The sequence below is a fragment of the Nuphar pumila genome, chromosome 5 (assembly GCF_984573655.1).
Source record: "Nuphar pumila chromosome 5, dmNupPumi1.hap1.1, whole genome shotgun sequence".
Lineage (NCBI taxonomy): Eukaryota > Viridiplantae > Streptophyta > Magnoliopsida > Nymphaeales > Nymphaeaceae > Nuphar > Nuphar pumila.
This window is the reverse complement of record NC_143253.1, coordinates 56,702,335-56,729,810: the sequence shown is the minus strand read 5'-3', so window position 1 is coordinate 56,729,810 and position 27,476 is coordinate 56,702,335. Positions and strand designations below refer to the sequence as shown.

The 27,476-nt window shown below is 34.1% G+C and overlaps 1 non-coding gene across 1 annotated transcript; it reads left to right on the top strand.

The window, feature by feature from the left end:
• The first annotated feature begins 10,842 nt into the window (after positions 1–10,842).
• On the top strand, positions 10,843–10,914 carry TRNAN-GUU (transfer RNA asparagine (anticodon GUU)). The gene has a single exon. It is a non-coding gene; the product is annotated as a tRNA-Asn (tRNA).
• Positions 10,915–27,476: the final 16,562 nt, after the last annotated feature.

Below are 27,476 nucleotides of genomic sequence, written 5' to 3'. Positions count from 1 at the left end.
CAAATAGTTGGCCCAGTTGTGAGGCTCTGTCCCGAACTAGGGTTCTGGAAGAGAGCCCAGCAACGTGAAGACCGGGTAATAATAGGTAATTGAGGTTTTGAAAAATGATCACATGCAAGAAATAGAGGGCTCTAAGTCCTAGAGAGATAGACTTTTGAAAATCTTTTGAAGAAGCATACATTGTTTGCATTCAGAACCTAAATTGAGGAGAGTTGTATTTAGACCTAAGTCTATGTGAGCATGAAAATTTCTCCTCAATATGGTCCTACCAAACCATGCCTAAGCTATATGCAATCAATGTCAGCTAGGTCAGAATCTAGGCTCCTAAGCTCACATGATATTGAAAGTAAAAGAGATGACATTTTGTGAACATAATTTCCATAATTGAACTAAGTCAAGCATTTTTTTTGGTCAGACAAGGACAGGTCCCATCACGGTCGCCAAACCTGTTATCGTCGCGAAAATTTTCCCGTCTTCCCTTCCCTGCGGAAGAGAGAGAGGGAAAATGCTTTCGCGATTCAAACTTGACCGAATTTTGGAAAATGTTTTGAAATACTCGCCTCCGTTTTGAAAATTGCGGGAAAATCCATGGGATGGGGCTCGACCTGTCGGTACGAGGTTCGACCGTTCCTGCCGCCTTTAACAGGGGTAATCGAACCAAGGACCAAAATTGTGCTTGACTTGGTTAAATCATCAAAATTATGTTTTATCCTAAATGCACAGAGAATTCAGGCATGTGCTATGAGATTTTGGAAAATGTAACTTGGAAAAATATGATGTATGCTCAGAAAAGGTTTTGGGAGTTGGAAATAGTTCTAAGGCAAATGATGGAAATCAATTTCTCAAGAAAACTCATGTGAAAGAGGTTTTGAAAACACGAGAAAGTTCATAAAGATGTGGGAAAATCATGAATAGTTGAAAATCCTGGGAAAATAGAAGTGATTTTTGAGAAAAAGGTGAACATTTGAAAAAGGAAATACTTCTCGGGAAAACTTGGACTGTGAGAATTTTCTTAAGAAAATGATGGAAAATTTATAGAAAAACTCATTGAAGAAAGAAATTCAAACTTGGGAAATTGAAACCCTGGGAATTTTGCCCTTGAAAATTGATTTTTGATTCTTGAGAAAGATTGGGAAACTCCTTTTTAAAATCTTGAGAAAATAAACTTTTCCATGGAAAACTGTGAAAACTCAACTTGGGAAAACCGATTCAGAGCTTCTTGAGAAATCGATTTCTTTGAGAATGAAGTTTCTTAAGAAAATCATGGGAAAGCCGATGATTTCATGATGCAAATGATATGAATGTATGAATGCACTTTGAAAGATTTTCTAAGAAAATTTGTTGGAAAAATGTGTATTAAGTCAAAGTTAATCCTTCACATATTCTGACTGTGGCCATGAATATGTTCAGAGTTTATTTGATTTAATGCACATGATTTTGAAAACTTTGGAAATATGATGTGCATTTTAAGATAGCCTAAGAGTGTAGGCTCAATGTGACTAGTAGAAAGGTGATGGATCTGGGTCTCGTCCATATTCCGACTAGGGCCGTAAATATGGGTTCCACCGAGTCCATCAACTCCCTAAGAGTTGGTGCACGTGCCATTCGTGAACATCGTGCTTTTGGCATAAAATGCATGAATCACATAAACAGGATATTGCATGAATTCAAACTATATGATATGCCTCCTAGTCTAAGCTGTAAAAGTAAATATTATTCCAAATTGAATTATTACATCTCTGACATAAAAGCAAAATGAATAAAAGAAATACAAAATTAAAGTAGTCAGCATCCTCCAGATTTTCCTGCAAAGGTGGATTAGTACAAGGAATGGAAATACAAGAGGTACAAAAGAAAAAAAAGAAAGAAAAAAATTTACATTTTGAACTAACTACGTGATTGGACTCATGCTAATATCTAAAGTTCATACCTATGCTAAGTGAAGGTTTCTAAAATTAGGCTTAAGTGTATTACTAAATGAGAAACAGATATGATGGAATGGAGCAAGAAATGCCCAGAATATGTTTGATTGGAAAATGTATGTAATACATGTAAGTTGAAAAATGTTTGTGACTTGGGTGATGACAGGGGATATGAAAACACATGTATGACACCCTTGTGAATGGGAATGATGGGGAAGAGCCCAAAAGCCAATAAACGTCTAGCATTAAAACATATACATGGTGACAGAACAAAGAAAAAGAAGATTTTGCAACACCTAAGGTACAAATGATATCGATATATGGCATATACCATCTGTGACATAAAAGAAAATGATTATAAAACAAATGCTTATAGTAAATAGAAGGAGATAAGAGGAATCAGGACATATATTCAGTAAATGGAGTGCCCTGTTATATTGAAAACTGAAATGATAAAAAAAAATATGGGATATACAAGGATTAAACTAATGACATATATATATTAAATGGCCTGCCACAGTGCAGTAAAAAAAAAAAAACTATCACATACACCTGCAAATCAGTCTTATTTAACTAGATCACATTATACACCATCGAAACCTGCTAAGTTTATCAACAAACTTTTATAAAGAGCTTTTGCAGAACGCACTATATGGCTGATGCAATAATATGGATGAGCTACTTGAACATACACAGGAGACTACATACGACAAGCCAATGTACAAGAAGGGAACACACTGTTTAATATTCATGAATCCCTGTTAATTAACACACAAGCAATCTGCTTACTGCACAAATCAAATTAAAAGGAGGAAAAAAAAATTAAACATCTAAGACGCAGAGATGAACCGGGTGCTAGTATGGGGGAAATATTATAACTGAAAAGGTAAGTATTTCTGTTATCTCGCCAGACAAAAATAACAAAAGTGCTAAGGGGACTTAAGGATGGACACTTGGAATGGAATTCGAGATAGGTAGGCCATGATCAGAGTATGTCAATCTGAGGATGCACTGCAAATGGCTCACAGGCGTCAGTGGAGACCTGTGATAGGTTGGTCTGATGGACAGAACAAAACCACAATTTTGCAGCAAGTTAGATTTGATGCTCCCACCCTCAAACCATAGGCATGAGTAGGGCAGATCGATGATGCTCAATGGCCGACCCACTGGAATATGAATGATGACGCTTGGATAATCTACGAAACACCTCAAGTTTAACCAAATGTGCAGAGTCATAACATCATGCTGTTAAATAACCACTGAATGAAGAATAAGGCTACCGATAAATGGGTAAAAAGAAAAGTAAAAAAAAAAAAATGATGGAGGGGATGTAGCCAGCAAAAGGGGCTAAAGTTTCTATCGCATGATGCATATCAATACTGCTGCCTGCAGATTGATAATGCATATAATGCTTTTATGACATTATAAGGCAACACGAGGAAAGTAATGGCACCTTGGGCGAGTTTGGGTTGCATAGGAAGGGTCCTTCCTTTGTCTTTTGCTCCCAACTAGATCAGATTCCCTGAATGCTTCGCTGAGAGAGGCTGGCAGCAGGTAACTGTGAGGGGAACGAGGACTAATGGAGAGAGAGCAGAAGGATTCCAGAGATAAGGGGGAGCAGAGGGTCTCCCTTTACTGGGTCTTTCGTTGAAAGGTGCTGGAGGCAAGAAACCGCAAAAGGGGAGAGAAGAAGAGGTATGAGAGATGGGGGAAATGGAAACTGGAAGAAGGGGGAAAATGAAAGAAGAAGGGGAGATCTTCGGTTGGCTGGGCTGAAGTGGAAGTGAAGACGGCTCTGGTGGTAGCTCTCCTGCGGCTGAGCTGAAATGGATGAAGCTGGTGGTGATGGTGGAAGACCTGCGGCTGCTGGAATGGATGAAGCCGATGGTGATGGTGGAAGACCTGCGGCTGCTGGAATGGATGAAGCCGATGGTGATGGTGGAAGTAATGTCCTGCTAACCGAGAGGGAAGGTGGTGAAAAGGGGGAACGAGGAGGTAGATTTCAAAACCCAGATCCCCTTTTCGTTATCCCTCCTCCCTTCTTAATAGCCAGCCCCCCCTGGTTTTTCCCCAAAATCCGCCCTTAATCCGCCCCTTTTGCTAATCCTTGAGAACCGATTTTTGAAAATTTTTGAAAATCTCGCCATTTGAGAGGGGGCGGCTCCTAAACTTAGGTAAAAATCTTGGTAGGGTTTCACGGTGGCTCCTTTTTGGGGCTGAAAAGTAATAAAGTAAAAAAAAAGAAAAAAATTGTTGTGGTGGTGCCACCTCAGCTGACTTTGAAAACCTTAAAAAAAACAAAATTCTGCTTTTCTTGGCAAAAAGCCTTAGTGGGGTGCCACCTACATGGAACCATTAAATATTTTATTAAAAATTAAATCAAATAAAGGAATTTCACTTCCAGATGGGCACTGTTTTGAAAATAAAAGAGATATTTGAAAATTCTAGTGTGACACCACCTTGAGGCGGGTCCCACGTCACTTATTTGAAATAAGAGCCAAGTGGAATCTTTTTTTTTTTTGGAAATTTCATAATAGTAGGCTAGTTTTGGAAAAACATAAGCAAAATTTGGCTTGATTTCAAAACTTTGGAGAAAAATGGTTCTTCAGGGCGAAATTTTGAAAGAATTCGGAGTCTTTTTGTAAAATTTTGAAATAAGATCTTGCAAATTTTGAAATTGTGTCCCCCTCTTTCCAACTGGCAAAATTCTGAAATGTCAAAACCATCCAGATTGTTTTCTTGAGAAAACTTTTCGTAATTCAGGGTCCTGGGGGTAAAATAGGAAGAATTGATAATTTTAAAAACCCAGGGTTTTAAAATCACTTTTGAAAAGTTTTTAAAATCAAATCTGGATTGACAATTTCGGAAAATCAGGAGTTCTGGATCTCAAAATGACATGCTGTGCAGTGAAATGATATGAAATGCTCGCGCACTACTATGCAAAAGACATGTTCTACAAAGTTGCCTTTCTAAACTTGAATTTGAAAATTCTAACTTTTGGTTAAGCATGAGATTTTGAGAATTTGCAATTTGAGGGTGTCTCTGAGTCTAAATGGAGAAGTCTTGAGACTCGAGAATGGAATTTAGGACTCTCTGCAAGGTTCCATCTTGGAAAATGACCATTTTGCCCTTCCTTGGTTCTGGAGAACCGAAATGTGATGCTTGGTGGAAATGTCAAGAAGGTGAGTGAAAATTTGGGGTTTTTACAGGGCCTTAGTAGGTCACGTGCATTGTTTTGAGATTCATAAACATTGCATCATATCTGTATCACAAGTAGAGAAGGAAGACCTTGTGTTGCCAGAAAGTCCTAATTGGTTAGAGGACTTATGGCTACACCCAAAAATTGATATAAGTGCAATTGAACATCTACCTATTGAAGAGTTGACAAAGCATCTAGGGTTACAAAGGAAGTGTAATGTAAGCATGTGTTATTGCTTTATTTTCTGCATTTGTGTTCTTTTTCTCTTTTCAAAACGAGTTCAAAATTGTATATAGCCCGTACTTATATTTCATAACTATCTTAACTCTATAACCTTTTTGTTGTCGTTCATTTAATATATTTATAATTTGTGAATTGATTCTTCATAATATATATCAAATTTAATGTTGCTCTTGTATGATTTAATTATATATAGTGCAGCCTGATCTAATATTTTTTGCATAAAATTAATAAATTTTGACATATTCACGATGAGGATGTGGTCATTCTTCCTTCCTAAGATTTGGTTCATCACCCGCCAACCAAGGTAAACACCTAGATAGGATCGAATTCAGATCAAAGGTGGGTGATACTTTAAGGGAGGAAGAGGTGACCCCCACACACCACAGGCCACTGCAACTCTAGAGTTGTCCATAGCGACTTCAGGTAAATTTTAATCTAGTATTTTTTATTATAATTAAAAACTTATCACTATTATTTCTATTAATATTTGTTTTATTTCTTACTACAAATTAGCAACTGCAGAATCTTTCCAGCAAAAAGGTGGGAACAACAAATGTGTAGCCCACCAAAGGCAAATCAAGCAACAAAAGGTGTTGGTAACTACTAAGCCTGACTATATTTTGATAAACAAATTAATCCATGAATTGAATGTTACTAACTATATTTTGATAATTTGGTGCAAGAAGAGTTTGATTTCGATAAAGATATACCTGAACATTAGCTGTGTGTAAAGAAGCAACTTCAGCTATCATACTCAAGGATGAGAGAAGGTTTCTACAAGCATTACCAGAAGTTTAAAAACTACAACATAGCATAACAACATCCTCCAGAGGGAATCAACTTTGAAGTGTGGAAAGGGATTTACACATTTTTCACCAAAAACTATTGGATGGTAAATATTAGATATATATTTATAAGTAAATAAATATTAAATTTTTTAGATTTTAGTTTACTAATTAATCTTCCTTTGGTTAACAATGGGCATCAAAGAAAAATTTGATGAATAGAGAAAAACAACCAACATACCAATGGATCGTCTTCTCGTACCTTTAGAAGTATCATACAAGGGTAAGTTTCTTTAATGTAAGTTTATTATTTTCATATGTTTATAGTGCCAAATATGTTTGATCTAATAGATTGCTAATTTACTATTTGCAGACTGAAATATATAGATATAAATCGATAGCGAGTGCATTTTACAAAGAGACGATTACACAACATTCATTTATAGCGAAACAGAAGACACCTTTGTAAGTAACTCACACTTTGTAATGCCACATTCATTTATTTTATTTTGTATATTATCATTAGTTACTGATATATAACCAATTATTAATGAAGTGCAAATGAAGCTACAATGTATGGATATTGAAAATTCAACATCTTTTTTATAAAAAGGATCATCGATAATGCAATGTGATGTCTTTGCCAAAGACCTCGATGAGCGATACAAACATGTGAGGGGGATGCGTGCATTTTTTCCTCCATCCAAACCATCCAACTTCAGTCAATCCCGGATTTTGTAGCTATTTTCTCAGCTGAAGGCGATGCAGATAGATGTCCAACAATTAAGAAAGGAAATGAAGTGACAACAAGAAGCAACTAGACAAAAAATTGAATAAGAGAGCGAAGCAAATAGACAAGAAATATAGCAAAAGAGAAGCAATTAGGATGCTTAGAGAGGAAATGCAAGCCTTCATAGATGCGCAAAGATATAATTTTTGAACTCTTGGTTTATATGAGAACTGTATATGTTTTGATTTCTAGCTCTTTGCTACAATTGCTATAATTAAATTTTGATTTATGTGAATATTATAAGTATATATGTTTGTTGTAGGCTTGGAGAAGATGAAATGAAGTGTAAGGGATTTGTGTTTGAAGTGTGTTTGTTGCAAGTTTGGAGAGGATGTAGTAGGTTTATATTTGAAGTGTGTTTGTTGCAAGCTTAAAGAGGATGTAGGGGGCTTGTATCTTTTAAGTGTATGTTTGTTTTTTGAAGTTTTTATTTAATGTATGTTTAAAGTGTATGTCAATAGTTTGAAGTGTGTTGAATGTTTGAGGATGTATGTTTGAAGTGAATGTTTGAGGATGTAGTGAGTTTGTATTTGAAGTATGTTTATTGCAGGCTTGGAAAGGATGTAGGGGGTTTATATTTTTTGAAATGTATTTGAAGTTTTTGTTTAATTTTTGTTGAATATATGTTTTAGTTGTTAATTTTAGTATATTTGAAGTGTATGTATTTGAATGTAAAAATAAAATTTTAAAACTAATTTTTAGTTTTCAATTTACCAGTTTATAGCCTATAACAATGATATTTTTGTCTTGCCGTTATAGGCGAGATCTCTATCTCACTGTTATAGCTATCCTATAACAGCAAGTTAATTCTCCCTATTATAGCCTACAATGACGAGTTCATGCTTGTCGTTATAGGCTATAATGATGAGACAAGAATGTTATAGCCTATAGGTATCCTATGGTGGCAAGATCTCTGGCTCGCCATTATAGGGTATCTCATCGTTATAGGATACCTCACTGCTATTAGTGTTTTTGATTCTGACAAAATTCTTCGCTAGTATTAGTTCACCCTTTAACGATGACCTATAAATATCATCGTTATTGGTCAACAAATTTTATTTTGTTTAATAGCAACGACAAATAGAGAAATAGAGACAAAAAAAATTGCCGCAATTAACCCTCATCCTTATAGTGAATGTGTAAAGTCATCAACAAAAAAATATAGTATCGATATCTAGCATTAGATATGATAGGAGTTGGGCCCCAATTAGTACTATAAACAAGCATTAATGGCATAATAGATTCACGAACAACATTATCAAAAGAAAGTTTTGGATTTTTTCCCAATTGGCAGATCACACAAACATTATTAAGTTTAGACGATCCAAGCAAAAAGGCACCATTGATCTTTTTAAATATCTAAAAAATTGCATCTCCTGGATGACCCAATCTATTATGCCAAATCTATGTCGAAGGCAACTCACCAAGGCTTGTGGTTCCATTATTCCAACACGAACAGAGTAAAGATTATCTCTAATCTTTCCACGGCATAGAACTTGACCCGTGCTCATATCCTTGATTTCATATTCTCATGGAAAGAACACAAAGGATGTAAGGTCGTGTGGTCATAAGGTGACTGTTGGGGGCTTTTCAACAGTTGCAATATTCAAATTCTAGAGACGTGTCTCTTGAGGGATGAAGGAATTTCTTCCAAGGGTTATGTCCCACAACTAGAACTCTTCACTAAGTATAAAATGCAGTGAAAGAATATGATTAATGTATGAATGAAAATACAGAAATCATACATGCATTCACGGTTACAATGAAAAAGTATTTTTGGTTTGTGAATGAGTTAATAGTTTGGACTCCTTGGTGATTTCGAGCATAACTGTGAAGTCTTCATCCCGCTGCAAATCCAATGTCATAGAGTTTGATTTCTTACAAATGAACAATTATTTTCTTTAGAAAAATAAGCAACTGAAAGTAGCTTCTTACGAATGTGGGACACAATTAACACATCATTCAATGAAAACTCGTGATTGTTTAAAAGAACCTTTCCACTGCCAATGAGAGATATATGTAGGTCACTGCCATTACCCACAATAATATGATCATTGCCTTGATTCATCGATGAAGAGGTCATAGATTGCACGTCATTAGAGACATGATTTGTTACCCCACTCAGGAAACCAATCCGCATCACTGAATGAGTCCATTGTCATAGCAACAAAAAAAATTATGGTAGGTCATCTGGTTGGGCAGACCAATTGTACATGTCCTTACAATACAGAGTTGTGTGGCCGGTTAGATGACAAATCTAGCATTCCACATAAGATGAACCTGAATTTGGCAATGGAAGATTTTGAGCCTGATTGTTATTATTATTGGAAAAAGCATTTGGTTTATGGTTTGTAGAACCTCAATGATTTTGAGACCAGCCCCAATTTGAGCCTCTTCCGCATTAATTCAGATCTCGACCTCCAAAATGGATTTTTTGTTGATTGTTTATACCACCACAATAAAAATTGGAACCACCTGATCCTCTTCCTCTTGAAGAGAAATACGTAGAGTTCTATTGATTAATAGAAGAATCTCCATGCATTCTTTGAAGCATGTTTTCATTTTTGTAACTTAGAAGGGAGGCTCTAAGGACATCAAACTCTGGTATTTTATCACTAACAGTCACATGAGTGATAAAGGATTCATATTCTGGGAGAATACTATCAAGAACATGATTAACTAGAACTTCTTTAAACACCGGTTTTTGAACGACAACAAGGGCATCAACTATGGACTTAACTCGATTCAGGTACTCAATTATGGAAGGTGTACCTTTCTTAATATCTTGCAACTCCTTAAGTTGCATAAATCTTGATTGAGACTGCTCTGCATAGAATCTTCTTAGAAACTCCCAATTGTCCTTGGACGATTTCAATTCAACTACTTAAGCAAGGATTTTTTCAGTGAGGGTGGCATTGATCCAACTAAGGATCATCTGGTCGATCCTTTCCCACTTCAAATATTCAGGATTGATAGTGGCGCATGTTTCAGCTTGAATGAGCTTAGATGGAGGTGCCACGGAACCATCAACAATCCCAAACAACCTATGAGTTTTCAAGATGGGTTGAAATTGACTCTTCCAAAAAAAGATAGTTGTTTCCATCCTGTTTGATGGAAACAACATTGTTGATATTAAAGGTGAGAAATGGAAGGCTACAAGAGATCAATTCACTGCCACTGGAAGCCATGAAGGCAATATGTTTTGATACCATAAAGTGATCTTCCACCATAAGATAAAAGGGATAGAGTAACTCCAAAAATGAGAACATAGAAAATTTAACGTGGTTCGGTTCGTATGAACCTACGTTAATGGATAGAACACCTCACTCGATTTTTATTATTCTCTCTCTAGGGCTCTACAGCCAATGCAATTATTTTAAGGTTGAAGAAGAGGCTTGAGAGAGACTTCTATCTCTCAACGTTTTTACAATTCTTATCACTAAGAGAGTTAGATTTCCTTCTCCTTGACTTTCCTTCTTGACTTGGACTCTCAATTTTCCTTGATCAACATGCATCTCAGAGGATAATGATTGTGTATGACAGGCTGCCTCAAGATCACGCATATCTTGAGATTGTTTTCCAATCGGACTGGATATTGTTTGTTTCACCAAACCCAGATCCATATGAGCATTGTGATTTACAAACTAAATTGTGAACTGATATTTTCATCATTTTTTTCTTCTTTTCTCTTAAATCTGACCATATGAAAGCGCTAGCACCTTCTTTTGAAGCAGCTAGCTTCCGCAACTGCATGATTTTTTATAGCATTTTAAAGCAAGCTACGACTTTCGCCTACGTGTGCCAGAACGGATAATCTGCGCTAGCATCTTCTTTGAAGTTGGCTCATATTGGTCATGTGTTGAGAACGGGAGTTAAACTCTATTTGATCTAATCTTTCGTTGTTCCTCAGTGGCTCAATGGTAGAGCGGTTGGTTGTTAACTGATTGGTCATAGGTTTGAATCCTACTTGAGGAGATTAATGAAAGGGCTCGCTCCACAAACTTAGTTTTATAGGGACCAGCTCTTGAATCATCCAATTATGATGCCTAAACAAGAAATTTTAAGGCATGAAAATCAAAGACTTAGAATTTTGATAAATATTCAAGTATAAAAAAAACATGTTTTTTCATTAAAAGTATACCCTCTACTAGTTGATTCCTAGAAAATTCACCATATTCATACCCAGGGTATTAGATTTGCTAAAAACCAGTTTTAGAAATGCCTAGTTCACACACGAGTCACGAGTGCTTGATCTTTAGAATGAGGATGTTAAAATCAATGCATCATATTTTAATAAAGATATGAAAGTTTGAATCAACACATTATATTTTAACAAAGATATACAAATCCTTGCTCAAAATTTATAGCCCATGACTTCCTATACGGTATATATAATTAGTGACAGGCTAGCGTCATACCTTCCATGCATGCAATATATCCTTTTCAACTTCCGATTGTTCTAAAGCAGGTTATATGTTCTCCCCTAGAACATGCAGGTGCGTGTTTTCGGGTCTGAATGAGCGCCACGTATGTAAGCACATGGGGCTCGTTTCCCCGTGTGTGTCGGCATCACTTAGCATCAAAGTCTGGTTTGTTTGCAAAGACTTAAGTACCCTCTCCGGCCATTAGCACCATGAAACAACGTTTCGAGTAAAGGACAAAAATGTCCTCCCGCCAGAAGAGAGAAAGGGTTAAAATCATCATCGTTTTTTCCCTAAGGAGTAAACAATTCTGCTTTAACAAGAGCTCCTCGCAATATGTCGCCCTAAACATTCTGGCTCACCCTTTGATGATGCACCACCTGCTGTAACAGGAGCTCACTTTGACGATGCAGCCTTTGACGTTGTCTGCTGTCGTGGGATCACCATTTGTCGTCGTCTGCTATTGCTGGAGCACCCCTTTGTCGTCATCTGCTACTGTCGAAGTACCCCTTTTTGTCGTCTACTGCCATCGAAGCATAGTTGAAGCACCATTGCCACCATCGGCTACATCTACCTTCTAGGTGTTTCTCCTCCACTATCGAATTAGCAAAACTTATGTCCTTCTGGTGAGTTTTGTTTAAGGTTTCGTTATGTAAACAAATCAATTTGTAAATTTGAATGCTAAATCTTACAACTGATTATATTATTCATGCCAAATAACACCTATTTTCATATTGAAACAAATCGATTTGTACCTATCCACCTTTTGGGCATCGAAAAATAGTTAGCACGATTTGTTCTTATGAAGGACAAACATTACAACGATATGAGGGATAAATTTCTACAACAATTTGTAATTTTGAATTTAACAATGATTTATACATTTAATGCAGTAACGATTTGTTCGATGCAACAGCAATTTATATGTTTCAAGCAGTAGCGATTTACGATTTATGATTCATGATTTATATATTTAAAGCAACCACGATTTATACATTTAATGCAGTAGCAATTTATGATTTACAATGATATATACTTAAGAAGGGTTCGATTTTTATAATGATTTGTACATTTGAAGCAGCGATTTGTACGTTCGATGCAGCAACGGTTTATAAGTTTGAAGCTGTAGACATATGTATTTATGATTTATGAAGTTACCACGGTTTGTACTTAAGTTTGCTAAATCGTACTACGATGTTTACTTATGAAGCCAAAATGTTACAACAATATGTACTTATGAAGGGTGTGATTTATACAACGATTTGTATGTTTAAAGCAACAACAATTTATATGTTTGATGCCGTAGCAATGTGTAATTATAAAATTACCTTGATTTGTACTTAATTTTGCTAAATCGTACTACGATGTTTACTTATGAAGCCAAATATCACAACGACTTGTAATGTTGGTGATTGTGTAATGAATGTGATAATTTGTAATAATATATACTTGGGGAGGCAGTTGTAACATATAATGATGCAATTAAATTTATGTGTTTTGCAAGTTAGCAATGACTACAATTCGTAAGACAAGAAAGCCTTTGTCGTTAGAGGGGATGACTTTTGGAGAAATCATCTGCCAATCCGATATATATGAGGGTTATGTAAAGTACCAAAATATAATGAACATTGAGAATGAAAAAGACAGGAACAAATTATTGGATATTTATTATGTGGAGCTTGATCCATCAGATATTGAAGATGAAAAACAAACGAAGAAAGATGAGGAAGAACTAAAGATGATGATGAATAATAAGAAGGATGACAAAGAGAAGGAAAAGCAAAAGAAGGAGGAAAAGAATGAAAACCACGCGCACTTATGAAGCAAAAGGATTTCTTCCTACCGACCATGCAAAATTAAATCTACTTGCACATCATTCTCCATGTTATCTGTCATGATCGTCAGTTGCATCGCACTATACTATGCATCGAGTTGTTATTTACCGTGCCAATAAAAGAAACAACTTATCGTATATGTGTGTTGATGATAGTGATTCACGTGACAACGATTTAATGACAACTACGACGCTGTGAAGTGATTTCAATTTTAATTGCTAAATGAACAACAATTTGAATATGCAAATCATCACCGCAATCACACAACAGTATAAATGTCGCACGCACACGTTTCAATATCATAATACAAATATCTTACAAATCGACACTAGCAAACACATAATATGTTACAAATTGATATACATATCGCATAATATATTACAAAACAATACGAAAATTCAACAAAATAGCTTACAAATCAATATTAACAAACAAAACAATATCTCACAAATCGATAGTATGTTACTACAACCGCAATTTGAGTTATACTATTCCAATATTTTCTATACAAAGGCAGATTGTTGTGGCTGACATAGACATCATTGCGTAAATTGCATAAATCGTCAACCGGAATCTAGGTCTCACAAGGCATATCGATTTTTGACAACGAGCGAGATGTGGAACGACATTTACTGTTGAAGCCCAAATGTTACAACGATATGTACTTATGAAGGGTGAATTTTCTATATCGATTTGTACGTTTGAAGCAACAATTTATACGTTTAAAGCAGGAATGATTTATACGTTTGATGAAATAGTGATTTATACTTGTTGATGATAGTGATTCACGTGACAGCTATTTAATTACAGGTATGAAGCTTTGAAGCAATTTGCATAGAAATCATTAAATGAGCAATGATTTGAATACGCAAATGACCACCTCATGTCGCTATAATGTAAATCCCTCATGCACAGTTTTCAATTACATAATACAATATCTAACAAATCGACACTAGAAAGCACTTCATATTTAAAAATCGGTACATATATCCCATAATATATTATTATACCTAACCATGTACCCTAAACCCTTAATATCTTACTAAACCCTAACTCTAAACCCTAAACTGTAAACCCTAATGCCTAAACCCTAACCCTAAACCCTAAACCTTTAACCCTAAACCTTTAACCCTAAACCCTAAACCCTTTAACCCTAAACCCTAAACCCTAAACCCTAAACTCTAAACACTAAACCATAAACCTAAACCCTAACCTAAAACTAAACCCTAAACCTAAACCTAAACCTAAATCCTAAACCTAAACCCTAAACCATAAACTCTAAACCATAAACTTAAACCCTAACCATAACCCTAAACCCCAAACCCTAAAACCCTAAGCCCTAAACCTCAACTGTAAACCCTAAACCTAAACCCTAATCCTAAACCCTAAACCCTTGATTTATATGTTGATTCTGTACATCGATTTATAAGCTATCAAAAGGAATTTCCATATCGATTTCTATAATATTTGATCATCGATTTGTGTTATACTATGACAATATTTTTATAACAAAGGTAAATTGACTAATCATTACAATGATTTTTAAGATATTAATAGGAATTGCCATATCGATTTAAGATATTGTTTTGATTCTTAGTATCGATTTAAGATATCATTTTGATTCTAAATATCGATTTTTAAGATATCAATACGAATTTTCAAATCAATTTAAGATATTATTCTGAATCTTAATATTGATTTCTATGCTGATTCTTAATATCGATTTAAGATATTGTTTTGATTCTAAATATCGATTTTTAAGATATCAATAGGAATTTACATATCGATTTAAGATATTGTTTTGATTCTTTATATCGATTTAAGATATTATTTTGATTCTAAATATCAATTTTGTAAGATATCAATATGAATTTCCAAATCGATTTAAGATATTGTTCTGAATCTTAATATTGATTTCTATGATGATTCTTGATATCTATTTAAGATATTATTTTGATTCTTAATATTGATTTCTATCCTGATTCTGTATATCGATTTATAAGCTATCAACAGAAATTTCCATATCAATTTGTGGCCAACAAAGACGTCATTGCGTAAACTGCCTAAAACATGAACCACTTAAAGGTATATGTTATTTTATTATATAATCTTTGGTGGGTGTCATAACCATTAAACTCCTCTGCTATAAAAGGAGCTTTTCATAATATTTTCCTTTAAACGTTCCACAAAAAATCTAACGCTTTGTCTTCTTTCGTCAGAGCACACTTTGTCGTCTCGGTGAGTTTTTATGTTGTGAATGTTACCAGTGGCTTACATTCGTAAGAGAAGAAACACTTTGTCATTAGAGGAAAAATCTCTTGACAAAATTGTCGAATAGTATGCTTTGTATAAGCAATTAGAAGCATACTACAGAATAATGACGATTGGGAATGATAAAGAAAGGGAGCAATTGTTGGTAAAGTATAGTGCAGAACCTAATCCGCCAGATATTGAAGATGATAATCCAATGAAGAATGATGAGGAAGAAGTACAAATGAAAAAGAAGAAAAAGGATGACGAAGAGAAGCAAAAGGCAAGGAAGGAGAAGGATAATGAAAAAAAGCAAAGGAAATCAAGGCAAAAGAAGGAAAGGGTGGAGGATAGGGAAAAGCAAAGAAAGAATAAGGAGGAGGAAGAGAAGCGAAGGCAAAAGGAGGAGGAGGAGAGGGAAAAGCAAAGAAAGAATAAGGAGAAGGAGGAAGAGAAGTGGAGGCAAAAGAAGGAGGAGGAGAGGGAAAAGCAAAGAAATAATAAGGAGAATGAGGAAGAGAAGCGAAGGCAAAAGAAGGAGGAGAAGGAAATTAAAGCAAAGGAATAATAAGGAGGAAGAAGAAAAGTGAAGACAATTGAAGAAGAAGGAGGAGGAAGAGAAGCAAAGACAATTGAAGAAGAAGGAAGATGAAAGGCAAAGGAAGAAGATTCAAGATAAGGAAGAGAAGGAAAGACAAAAGAAGGAGAATGAGGATTAAGAAGATAAGGAAAGACAAAGAAAGGAGGAGGACGAAGAAGAGAAGGAAAGACAAAGGAAGGAGGAGGACGAGGAAGAGAAGGAAAGAGAAAGGAAGAAATAGGAGGAAAAGAAGGAAAGGGAAAGGAAAAAGTAGGAGAAGGAAGAGAAAGAAAGGGATAGAAAAAAGTAGAGGATGGACGCGAAAGAGCAAAGGAAGGAAGAAGTACAAAAGCAAAGGAAGGGAAGGGATGAAGAGGAGAAAAGTGTGACCAAAGTACGTTAATTACTACTAAATGTCGTGATGTACTGTAGTAGGTATTATTATGTATAGTGATTACTATGTATAGTGATTACTCTGTATAGCGATTATTGTGATGGTGATTACTATGTATAGTGATTACTCTGTATAGCGATTACTGCAATAGTGATTACCGTGATAGTGATTACTATGTATAGCAATTAATTGTGATTTAAAATTTTGTGTTACAGGCACATCATAAGAGAAGCAGAGCAGTAGGTGAAAAGATGAAAGGGCGATGTTAGTGGCCTGTAGTTCTATCGTGGTATAGAAAGCTGAGTGAATATCAGAATGATCGATTACGAAAGACGCACTTCAACAGCCTTCCAGACCAACATTATTTTGAAAATTGCTGGAACACCATGACCCACCTGGTCAATAAGTGAAACCATAAGACGAACATATTCCAGTTTGGGGGTTTTGAGATCACCATGACCCTAAAAGATGTGGCACAGATTACGGGTCTTAAGTGTCATGGAAGTGTTGTCCGAACACAGGATTCAAACTATAACCCAAGGGACAATTGCTCGGCCCTTCTAGGAATATCGATGGAGGAATGACGCGAGTGTATTTCTGGTGAAAGCAATTTCTCGTCGATAAAAGTTACTGAAGCAGTTGACCAAGAGTTGTACGACTTCCTTCTTTATTTTTTTGGACATACAATATTTTTCGATTGTTCTGGTTCGAGAATAAGTTACTTGTGGCTGGAGTTTTTGGAAGACTTAGATGAAGTCGACATCTGGGCATGGGGTGCTGTTATGCTCGTACACTTGTATAGTCAACTATACTGTGCGAGTAAGGGTACAAAAATCGTCAGAGGGTTTTGGCCATTTGTTCAGGTATTTGTTTATTATATATTTAGTACTTATAGACTAAGCTCGTTGAAGGTTATAGTCTTACTAATATATTTTTTTGTAGGCCTGGATGTGGGAGCATATTGTCGCCTTGCGTCCTTAGTGTGGCCCTGCAGTTTGTGGTTTTCCCAAGATTGGTCAGTGGGCTTCAATAAATGTCAAGAAGGAAAATGCTCAGTTCATTTTAGATTGACTGCAATTAAATGAGATAAATGGTTTAAAATTGTTGTAATGTTTAGCATTCTTAAGTAATCATCGCTTTAGGATTTTGTCTGTATTAGTATAAATCGTTATCTCCTTAGCATCTAACTTTCATTAGCCTAAATCGTTGTAATGTTTAGCATTCTTAAGTAATCATCGCTTTTGGATTTTGTCTTCCTTTGTATAAATCATTATCTCCTTAGCATCTAATGTTCATTAATGTAAATATTTATAATGTTTAGCATTCTTAAGTATTCATCGCTTTAGAATTTTGTCTTCCTTAGTACAAATCATTATCGCCTTAGCATCTAACTTTCATTAGCGTAAATCATTGTAATGTTTAGCATTCTTAAGTAATCATCGCTTTAGGATTTTTTCTTCTTTCATATAAATCATTATCTTCTTAGCATCTAACATTTATTAGCGTAAATCGTAATAATGTTTAGCATTCTTAAGTAATCATCGCTTTAAGATTTTGTCTTCCTTAGTAAAAATCGTTATCTCCTTAGCATCTAACTTTCATTAGCGTAAATCATTGTAATGTTTAGCATTCTTAAGTAATCATCGCTTTAGGATTTTTTCTTCCTTAGTACAAATCGCTATCTCCTTAGCATCTAACTTTCATTAACGTAAATCGTTATAATATTTAGCATTCTTAAGTAATCATTGCTTTAGAATTTTGTCTTCCTTAGTACAAATCGTTATATCCTTAGCATCTAACTTTCATTAGCATAAATCGTTATAATATTTAGCATTCTTAAGTAATCAACGCTTTAGAATTTTGTCTTCCTTAGTACAAATCGTTATCGCATTCAACATTTTGCATGAATAATTATGTCTATATCTAAACCATAATCTCGATTGTACATGTTGTGTGGATACCGTATAGAGATAGGGAGGATGAAGACAAAAAGGTTGTTGTTGTGTCAGTTAGACTGTCTGTCTGCAATATTTGGCTCTTTAGCAAATGTGAAGCCGAGTTGCAGCACGGTAGTCGAGTACTCTTACAAGCTGGCTTGAGACAGTCGATACCAAAAGTGCATGTGCTATTGAGAAGGAAGATGAATAATGGTGGGGCCAGGAACATGAATTGGCACGAACACTTCAGGAAATAATTGGATAGCTGGAACAAAGGAGGTGTTTGTGCCATACCATATGATTATAAAGAACGACAATATGACCTAAACTATTTCAAACAATATTGGCTACCCATCCATCGAAATCGACAGATTGAGAAGAAGCAACCTGAAAGTAAGGACGCTCTTGTCCCTAAGCATGTCGTCTCTCATCCTAGACGTAACGTCCATCGTGTCCCTTTGGTGGATACTACAATTTTCTTTGTTGCAGTATATGATAAGAAGCAAACACAGCTCCCAAAGGAGAATGTATTGTTCGACAAAACGTTAGCGATGTTGAAGAGAGAGAATAAGGAGTTACGGAAGAACGTGCATAATTTGAGGAAACAAATTGGGTCACTGGTTGAGATGATTACCAGTGGGTTTAATAAGACCAAGGGAATGAAGAGGCCACCGAATAAAGAGACTTCACCAAGGCAAAGAAAGAGACAATTTATATGTCCATCTGAGTCATCAAGTGCCAATAAATAAACATATTATGTGATTTGTGTATTCCGATAATTATATATTGTAATTATATCAATTCTTTATTGTAATTATATAATTATTTTCTTAATAAATGTAACACAAAAGTGCCACTGAAAAATCAACAAGACTACATAAACTTAGGTTTGTAATTATATAATTATTTCATGATTTGTACTTGCATTTGCTAAATCGTATAACAATTACTGGCTTAGGTTTTATTATGTATCATGATTTTTGTGATAGCGATTACTCTGTATAGCGATTATGAAGTTATCATGATTTATACTTACGTTTGCTAAATCATATAGCGATTACTAGTTTTGAGTTTATTATGTACAGTGATTCCTATAATAGCGATTACTCAGTATATTGACTATGAAGTTACCATGATTTATACTTACGTTTGATAAATCCTATATCGATTACTGGTTTAGGGTTTATTACTTATAGCGACTACTTAATATGGCGATTACTCAGTATAGCGATTATGAAGTTACCATGATTTGTACTTATGTTTGCTAAATTGTATAGTGATTACTGGTTTTGAGTTTATTATTTATAGTGTTTCCTGTGATAGTTATTACTTAGTATAGCGATTAATTGGTATAGTGATTATGAAGTTACCACGATTTATACTTACATTTGCTAAATCGTATAGCGATTACTAGTTTTGAGTTTATTTTGTACAACAATTTCTGTAATAGCGATTATGAAGTTACCACGATTTGTACTTAGGTTTGCTCAATCATTAAGGGATTACTTGTTTAAGGTTTATTATTTATGGCATTTTCTTTAAGTGCAAGGAACGTCGCATAACATTAGTTTAGGGAAACATCATCTGACACGCTACTGATGTTATGCGTGTGTCATTCGTTTACATGTACTAACGTTGTTTCAATGATACTAGCAAATAAAAGGACATCTCTTAATTAATGTGTAATGTAATTTATTTATTTGTTAATATTCTTTAGGCATGATTTTTGAAAACTAGCGAGATGTGAAACAACATGAAGAATAAATGAATGAAGCGTCACATAACTTTAGTAGTGTGTTCTGCAAGGAACATAAGACGTTTCCTTTAAGAACATAGAACAAGCGATGTTTCATTTAAAGAAGAACTGGAGCCTTTCCTATAACCTGTTTTGTGAGAAACGAACAAAAAAAGCTGATGTTTCCTTTAACCTCTTTCGTTGCAAAAGTTGTATCGATGTCAAAGAAGGATGTTGTGATTCAGTCGAATGTTCACAAAAAATTATACCTTCAATTCCTTTAACCTGCTTCATCTTTTTTTTATATTGTTTACAGTTCGTTTACTTAATATAATGCTACAATTTGTTTACTGAATATTCAGCTAATTTTAGTGCAACATCCACAAAACAAGGTGTCAGAAAGCTCAGCAAAGTGCTCGAAGAGAACATCGACCGGATGCGAGATGAATTTGCAGAAGGAAACACTATCAGTAATTTTGTACGTATGAAACCACTATCAGCTATACATTTACGTATGCCATGAGTATGTATATTAACAAGTTTATATTTTTTATAAAAAGACTATACATGATTTCGTCATGTATATTCAAAGCAAGAGAATAACCATGTCGGTCTGCATCGTCACACCTTATTTTAATGTATATCGGTTATCTTAGATGTTTATTTTTTTTATTATTTACTAATATACCTTCGTGTTTTAAACTTACTATTATTACTATTTCGTTCAACAGAGTATTGTCTGTCGAATGCCATACGCGGCTGGATTTCTAGACGGACTACAATACTGGAGTAACAATGACCAAATGGTAGACTTTTGGTCAAGTGAAAAGGTTTGTGACCATATCGATTTGTAAGATGTTAAATCTATTTAAGATCTTGTTTTGATTCTTAATATCAATTTTTAAGCTATCAATAGGAATTTGCATATCGATTTATGATATTGTTTTGATTCTTAATATCGATTTTTTAGATATCAATAGGAATTTCCAAATCGATTTAAGATATTGTTTTGATTCTTAATATTGATTTCTATGCTGATTCTTAATATATATTTTTAAGCTATCAATAGAAATTTTGATATCGATTTAAGATATTGTTTTGATTCTTAATATTGATTTTTATGTTGATTCCTAATATCTATTTAAGATATTGTTTTGGCTCTTAATATTGATTTATATGCTGATTCTTAATATCAATTTAAGATATTATTTTGATTCTTAATATCGACTTAAGATATTGTTTTGATTATAAATATCAATTTTTAAGATATCAATAAGAATTTTCATATCGATTTACGATATTGTTTTGATTTTAAATATCAATTTAAGATATTGTTTTGGTTCTAAATATTGATTTTTAAGATATCAATACGAACTTTTAAATCGACTTAAGATATTGTTCTGAATCTTAATATTGATTTCTATGTTGATTCTTAATATCGATTTAAGATATTGTTTTGATTCTTAATATTGATTTCTATGCTGATTTTTAATATCTATTTTTAAGCTATCAATAGGAATTTTCATATCGATATAAGATATTGTTCTGATTCTTAATATTGATTTATATGCTAATTCCTAATATCGATTTAAAATATTGTTTTAATTCTTAATATCGATTTATATGTTGATTCTTAACATCGATTTTTATGCTATCAATACACATTTTCATATCAATTTTATAAGATATTTTATAATCGATTTGCAGATATTGGTTTCTATATTGTGGCAATCATAGAAACATTGGGTCTTATACGTGTTGGATGTACGAAAACAAAAAAATATTTTTATACAACTCCTTGTACTATAACATTGGTATAGACCGTGACATTGTGCATTTGGTAAGTTTCTATCTATAAGATTACTGTATCTTGTACCGTGGCCTGGAATTTACTTGCTTTTGCATAAACCACAGGTTGGATTTTTCAGAGACATGTTGGGTGTCGACATTGGCCCGTGGAGGCTTCACATCGCAGATGATGCTCTTTTACAAAATAATGGCATCGATTGTGGTGTCTTTGTAATGAAGTATATTGAAGCAATATACTATGGACGAGAACCAAAATTCACCATTGTATGTTGTACACTTAAACATGTTTTATTATCCTATATTATTGGTGACTATATTTCGATATTGGTCTGACTTTCACTTTTTTTTAAGATGATATATACCTGAATTCTGCATAGAACTATGCAAAAAAATTGATGGATTTTCTAATTACGGAAGATATAAAAACCTAGACTGCAAGATTATCTAGAAAGCAATGAAGGATGTGAGGCCCCCAGAAGTAAAAGGAAGTCATTTTAAACGTCTACCTATTCTCAAGGATAACGTGAAGAGGGTTACATTCAACTGCTGAGAGAGAGAGAAATAGCAATTTTTGGTTCAACATTCAATTTCCCGAACATTACAATTTTTTGTGTACAGACATTTGTAACAAATTTTGTAGACTATGTATAGAAATTTTGTAAGACTGTGTACAAAATTCACATTGATCTAAAAACCAAAATTATGAACCTGGCACACGTGTTGAATACACAAATCGCCACCTCAAGCGTGTAAATCGCAATAATGTAAATTCTGCAAGCACACGTTTCAAAATAATAATACAAATATCTTGCAAATCGATACTAGTAAACACATAACATCTTACAAATCGATATAATATTGCATAATATATTATAAATCGATTCTTAATATTGATTTGTATGCTTATTCTTAATATTGATTTCTAAGCTGTTAATAAAAATTTCCCTATCGATTTTTATGATATTTTATCATCGATTTGCAGATATTACTTCCTAACACGATGTCTGTGATAAATTTATAGGATATTATATCAATTTAAGATATTTATTTGATTGTGAATATTGATTTGTATGTTGATTCTTAATATCAATTTCTAAGCTATTAATAGGAATTTCCATGTCGATTTTTATGATATTTTATCATCGATTTGTAGATATTGCTTCCTAACATGATGTCTGCTATAAATTTATAGGATATTATATCGATTTAAGATATTGCTTTGATTATTAATATTGATTTATATGTTGATTCTTAATATCGATTTCTAAGCTATCAATAGGAATTTACATATCGATTTGTAAGATAAGTTATTGATTTAAAATTTTCTCATTAAGATGACAGATGGCATCATTTTTTAGCTGCCCGTTGAGAACAGGACATCGAATTAAAATTTTGAACTAGCAGGAGAGAAAAGCCATAGTATTTTACTTTCTGTCTATAACGGCTATATCGCAAGGGAGAAGGATGACAAAGAGAAGGAAAAACAAAGGAAGAATGAGGAGGAGAATAAAAACTACACACACTTATGAGGCAAAAGGATTTCTTCCTGTCGACCATGCAAAATTAAATCTACATGAACATCATTCTTCATGTTACCTGCATGATCGTCAGTTGCATTATACTATACTATGCATCGAGTTGTTATTTAGCGTGCCAATAAAAGAAATGACTTATCGTATATATGTGTTGATGATAGCGATTTATGTGACAACGATTTAATGAACAACGATTTGAATACGCAAATCGCTACCGTAATCGCGCAACAATGTAAATGCCGCACACACATGTTTTAATATCATAATACAAATATCTTACAAATTGACACTAGCAACCACATAATATGTTACAAATCGATATACATATCATATAATATATTACAAATCAATACGAAAATTCAGCATAATAGCTTACAAATCGATTTAAGATATTGCTATCAATAAACATCGTGTGATTTGTTGTTTCTTTCTCTTTTTTGCCTTTTATCAGTCATTGTGTAAATTGTGATAGGACAAATCGTTTATAACGATTTTTATAAAATATTATTTTGTTTGTTATGAATGCTTTGAACCTCACCAAGGACAAGGCATTGGATAGAAATGATTGGAGGGGGAGGATTCATGTGGAAGACCCAAAATGATTTTCTTTTTTGGTTCATATCGTCGACCCCAATTGTTTTGGGATGAAGGCGTAGTTATTGTTGTTGTTGTTGTATTATTTTGTTTGTTAATATCGATTTATAAGATATTATGTGTTTTTAGTGTTGATTTTTATGATATTTATAGTATGATTTTTATTGTAGAATTACAACAAAGAATTATAACATTACAACAAAGAATTATCAATTTACAATAAAGAATTATAGAATTAGAACAAAGAATTAGCGATTTACAACAAAAAATTATAGAATGTTAAACATTACAATGATTCACACTAATAAAAGTTAAATGCTATAACTATTTTGTAGCTGAAGAATCCACACATGATTTTTGTGTTGTGTTGCTCACTTTTGAATTGAACTGAGCCTGTCATGAAACAGAACAATATCAGACACTACATTAAGTTCAACAAGAAATGCAAACATCCTCCCAAAATTGTTACATACCAAAAGACTTGTCAAACTCATGTCATCGTTCCACTCAAACAGGTTGGGAGGATTGCAGGTTCCAACGTTGTAGTGCATGTCTGTAGGGTATTTCTACATGTTAGAAATTACACAAGTTAGATATTGATAAGTTGCACGTAATATAATTTATATGAGAAGCAATATACTGTATTACATACATGTTCAGGCGAAGGACTTGGTTGCTTAGAGGTTGATTGTTTCTTGGACATTTTCTTGCCAACCAATTCTAGTGCACCCTTTGTCCTCCTATGACTGCGATCAGAGGTAGGTTTCCTTTTGATACCCTTTATTAGATGAATATTTCTATCATAATCTACAATGTTTACTCGTGACTTGTCGAAGATGATGTTTACGCTTCAGCACAACTTCTCATAAGGGTCAGGAGAAGCGTGATTTTCACCTACGTTGTTCGATTTCATTTTCTTATATTGGTCTTTATGAGCTATAATGGACTCATGGTGAATTAACTGCACTTTTTCAAGTGATTCCCTTGACACTTTTCTCATACATACATAGGCTTCTTTGCTTTTTGATGTTAAATCTGCAACATGCATAAGTAACCTATATAGTTGTTGGTAACGGGAGGCTATGTGGCACTTCTCATCAACACCAGATGGACTGACATTATTTATATTCAACAGTTTAATCTTTGCTTGTCTCATCCATCTTCGCATTATATATGACTCAGGTATTTCTTGTATCTTCTCTTGATTAAGTGTCTTTACTACATAACGACATAAAATACCTTTGAATTCAAACATTTTGCATGTATATTTAACTGTTTCATTGTCAACATTGTACGTAACATGTATTTTTTTCCTTTTTGGATGCTCTTCGCCCTCTCATACAACATGGTATTTATGCATATTATCATATTGCATATGTCCTTCTGTGTTACAATTCATGACTTGTATAACTTCCTTCTTAGTCCATTCAAATACAGTTAGTGTATACAGATTTGCAGATTGCGTCAATATTTTCATGCCTAAAGTTACAGGGCAGGTATTGAAGCATTTCACATCTTGTTCAAGTTCATTCTGTCTAAGACCATCTATAAATAATTAATATTTTTCCATGAAGCAAAACATTGTTAAACATGAATACAAGGTTTTTTTCAGTGTGGCATGCATAGATTCAGCTCTTTATGTGCTTATCATACATGCACAAAAGTATTGTCTTCCATATGCCAATGCCCACTTCTCTTTGTCTGTATATAAATGTTGTAACCATACACAGTCTTCAAGGTCGTACATCTGAATCATTTGCTCCCAATCAGACATAAAGGTAACCTCGTCTATGCTCTCAAGTACACACTTCTAAACTTTTTGTCAAACCTTGTCTTCTGATTAAAAATGTGTCATATATTCTTTGCTGCATTTTGAAAGATATGTTATAAACATATATGATGATGTGCATATGGTCATACATGAGGCATTGCAGCCGCAATTGCATGATCATCATCTGTAAGTACAACTCTAGAGTGCTTCCCATTCATTGCCTTTGTCAATACTATGAACAACCACTCAAAGGTTTTCTTGGTCTGGTCATACAAAAAAACACTACCTAATATGCAACCCCATGAGTGATGGTTTACTCTGACAAACTGCGCAAATGGCTATTGTTTCGTATTAATCTTCATTGTCGTATAAAAAATAAGCACATCATTGAAGCATTCAAAATCTACTCTTGACTTTGAATCTTCCTAAAACATATTTATAGCATACTCATCTTCATCCAGTTGCATTGCATTAAAGAAACCAGGGTCATTGCTTGAATTATTCTGTAGGTAATCAACCAAAGAACATATTCCTTCATTTTTCATATTGTCTGACCTCTTCCTTCTCAAGTAGTTTCTTAGATCTATAGGTGTGAATGGTACATTCTCGCAACCACCATTTATGTGCGCACACAAATTGTATGTCTTCCTTGGTGCAATGTCGGCACTATCAGTTATTTCAGCAATTGCAGTATGCACTTCAATTACTTTACGATGTGATCTTAACATAGGAGTCATAAATGAAGCGGCTAATTCATGGTTATGATCATTGATTGAAGTACAAACTACATATTTTTCATTCGTAAGTCTTCTTAACACCATTCTCGTTGGACAGCCACATCTTGAATCTGGCTTGCTCCTTGTTAGATTTTCATTTGACTTCTTCCAGCCTTGGTTAGAACAAACATATGCCTTTTTCACCGCGACACTCTGTGCATTTTTTGCCCAAGAATACCTTCTAACACTGAAGCCAAGTTTTAAGGCATAATCATTGTAAAATTTGTATGCAACTTCCCCATTATTAAATTGCATTCCCTCTACAGGAAGAGAGTCAAGTGTACTATCAAGTAGACTTGAGGTGCCTGCACCTTTGTCAAGTGCACTGTCATGATCGTCTACCTTATTATCGAATTGCATTTTGTCTGCTGGAATATTCGAGTCAAGAGTGAATCCAATGCATGCACCATTCTTATCATGTGCATCATTAGTGCACATATTCACTTCTTCAGGTGCGTCGATAGTAGAGATGTTTGTTGCTCCATGGTTGTCCAATGATTGAGATACATTATCTTCACTGCAACTAGTTGATATGCTCAACACTATCATAAGCAAAATATCAATTTGTGTTTGCCAGCGCATACATTTACTACAATTTATTCAGAATGCATATAACAACGACTATTGATTAGTTAAGCAAGTTAAAGAAATGATTGAATGAATCACAATATCAAAGCAACAACATATTTGTTTACAAATTGATAATAACAAATAAAACCATATCTCACAAATCGATACTAGAAAACACATAATATCTTACAAATCGATATATGACAATTTAGCAATATATATTACAAATCGGTATACGGCAATTCAGCATAATATCTTATAAATCGATATACGATAATTCAACATAATATATTACAAATCGATATTAACAAACAAAACAATATCTCACAA